Genomic DNA, 3,577 nt, shown 5'->3' on the forward strand with positions numbered 1-3,577 from the left:
CGGTAGTGAGGTTGGCCCAGGATCGAACATTGTTTCGTTCTGCTGTGCATGGGGTCTCTATGAGTTGGTTCCGACTCGATGGCACCTGACAACAAGAACAAACATATATATTATGTTAAGCTTTGTTGTTGTTAGGTGCCATCTAGCCAGTTCTGACTTAGAGCAATCCTATGCACAACAGAATGAAACGCTGTCCAGTCTGGCACCACCCTCACATTTGTTGCAATGTTTAAGCCTGTTGTTGTCGTTACTGCATCAATCCATCTTCTTGAAGGTTTTCCTATTTTTCCCTAGTTCTCTACTTTGTTAGGCTAGATTTCTGCTATCCGGAACATTTTTTAGTTTCATTTTTAAAAAGAAAAATTGCAGCTTTTATTTTCTAAGGTTTGTCAGGCTTACAAACTGTATTTTATATTCATAATATAACCCTTGTTAGACGGGAAGTGAACTATATAATAACATTCTCACTTAACAAATGAAGGCTCTAAAAGCAACAGTTAAGTTCACGGCTGTTAACAGAAAGATTGGGGGTTTGAAATAGCCCCATAGGGTTTTATTGGTTGCAGTATTCATGGAAAGCTTCCATTAAAATAAACAAAACACAAAACAAAACAGCAATACAGCCAATAAAACCCTATGGCATCAGTTCTACTCTATCACACAGAATTTTTATGGGTGGGAATCATTGTAAGGGCATGCAACAACAACTATTATACAAAGTAACCTAAAAAGCAAATGACAAAGACAGGACTAAATGTATCCTACTTAATCAACTGGTCTCAATGGTATAATTCTTCATGAGTTCAGATGAATTGAAATAAAAGAAGAAAAAAAAATGTAACCAAGGGCAGGTAATTTACTACTTATAATCCTTTTGCAGAGTCCTGGTTGTGGCACTGTAGGATAGGCACTGGACTGCTCATCTCAAGGTCAGTGATTTAAATCCACCAGCTTCTCCTTGGAAACCCTATACAAGGTGGCTATGAATCTGAACTGACTTGATGGTACTTAACAACAACAATAATAAACCTTCTGCAGTTTTCTATAGTTGATCCTAAGATGAGTCCTTTGTGAACCTGTTCAGATTATTTTTGTAAGTCTTAAGAATAAGAACGTACTAAATTAATCTGCTTAAGAAAAGGGAGAACTGGTAGGAGTGAGATATGCAGGATTTGGGAAGCTGTGACACTGTAGAATCAGCACTGGAGTTCGGACCACAAGTTTGGCTGTTCAAACCCATCAGCTTCTCCTCAGAAACCCGATAAAGGGTGTTATAAGTCAGAATCGACTTAATGGCACTTAACAACAGCAACAGCAGCAAGCTAGTAAAGAAGACTTACTAAATTCATGGCCAAGGGAATGAGGACAATGATTGATGAAAAATTTTGGAGGAATAGCACAAAAGTCTCAACAATACTTTATGACAAATTTGCTTTTGCAGTGTGATATAACTCTCGTCTAGACTCTAATGAAGAATCATCAGTAAAATATAATTTTCTTAATAATGTTAGTGAAGTGGTGTTTTTTTTGTTGCTGTTTGTTTTTTTCAGGGTGAATAACATGCCAAGATATATTCCAAAGTTAAGTGGTAATAGTTTTAATCTTAACCCAACACTAGTAATATCTGGGTTTCAAAAGCAAAGATTGCTATATTTTCACTTTTAAAGACAATTTATGCCATTGTTAAAGGATTTTCTACATTTTATAGAGATTCTGGAAGCACACTGCTTATGTGCTCATCTGCTAACCAGGTAGGTCTGTGGTTTGAACCCATTAACCACTCCCCAGGAGAATCAGCCTGACAATACTGTTTCCATGAAGACTATAGCCTTAGAAACCCTACTGAGTCTAAACTCAACAGGTATTCAAAGTTACTGGTTTCTTGAAGAAAGTATATAATTCCTATGTAGGTAAAATCTTACCTTAGTATAGTAAATATCACACCCCTGGGCAGAGAGTTAGCATGATATTCAAGCACAGTTATATGTTAACTAGGAGATTCAGGTCTGGAAATGAACTCACCCCTATGGTTCAGTTTTCAGCCAAACAATACACTGGTTGTGTGGTGCTGTAGGATCAACACTGGACTATGAATCACAAATTCAGCAGTTCGAGCCCACCAGATGCTCCTAGAAAACCCTATACAAAGTTGCTATGAATTGGAACTGACTCAATGGCACTTACCAAAAAATCAACAAAAAAGGGGGCCAATAACACTACTGAGGTACATGCAACTTGGAATAGCCAGCCATTTAAGATAAAAAAAAAAAAAAAGGCAGCATTTAGCCAAGAACATTAGAAGGATGAAGAAAGAAAGAGGAATGGAAACAGGAAGCAGGGAGAAAATGGGATAAGTAATGATACATTATGGGGATTAAAATCAGTGATATAAAATAAAATATTTATAAATTATTGAATGGAAAAATCATCTGCTCTATAAACTTTCACACCATTCACAATAAAAGTTAAAAATAACTTTTTGAAATTGCATATGCTTGCAATGTTCATGTATGATTAACATGCATCCAAATCTGTGATAATGTTCTATTTTTAACTCAACAATCGGTTAAAAAAAAAAGCAAGTCATTCATTCCCAGAAGACAGAATCTGAAGTTGAATAACTCTTTCTCCTTTGGCAGAGTAAAGAATAAAACCCTCCATAAAAGAGGGGAAATAATGTTAAGATACTTTATTTTCTTATGAATATTCAGTTCCCTAGCCTACTATTGTCAAATAGACACTTGAGTGGGATAGAAAGGAATATTGGGAAACATGATTACAGAAAGTATGTAAGCCTGTCCTAAGCCTATAACTAATTGAAATACCTAGAAGGGGTTTTAAAACTTGCCAAGTAAAATAGGCTTATTTTTGAGTCTTTGTAGTGTACAGGACCTTAGGTGTAGTCCTTAGCCCCATCCAGAACATTCTGATGTGGGACATTCCCACTGGAAAGGACAAGCAAACCTGCTTGGAACAGCTAGAGGAACAGAAGATAAATTTTGAAAAAAAGACTATCAGGAAAAAAACAAAAGCAAAAATGGCAATCTGTTTGACTATAACAAGAACAAGCGAGTTTTTGCCTAGAAGCTATCAAAGTAAGCAATCAAGTCTGTTTAGGAAAAACCCCTCTTCAAGACTGAAACTCTAAGGGAACACATGACTAAGCATGTAAGATTGCTAGTGACTACATTGGTCAACTGGTGACTGGAAGAGGGAGAAAGACAGTAATGAAGATATAGGTTGATTTTGACCACATTCAGTAGACTCCCATTGACATGGAGATGAGAGAGAGAAGCAGAACGTCTGCTTGGTCCAAAGTGTGGTGAGACATGGGAACTCTTCAGCCCATGGATAAGGACGTTGCCACGGATGACTAGAGCCAAGAGTGAATCGTCCAGCAGATATGAAGTGAGAGGGAGACACACAAGAATGCCCAAACTTGTAGATAGTACCCATTTGACTTAGCCTCAGTGGCTAGATGATCAGAACTCAACTGTTGTTGTTGTCAGGTGCCATCAAGTCGGAACCGACTCATAGCGACCCCATGCACAGCAGAACAAAACAATGTCCGATCCTG

The sequence above is a fragment of the Chrysochloris asiatica genome, unplaced genomic scaffold (assembly GCF_000296735.1).
Source record: "Chrysochloris asiatica unplaced genomic scaffold, ChrAsi1.0 scaffold00255, whole genome shotgun sequence".
NCBI classification, from domain to species: domain Eukaryota; kingdom Metazoa; phylum Chordata; class Mammalia; order Afrosoricida; family Chrysochloridae; genus Chrysochloris; species Chrysochloris asiatica.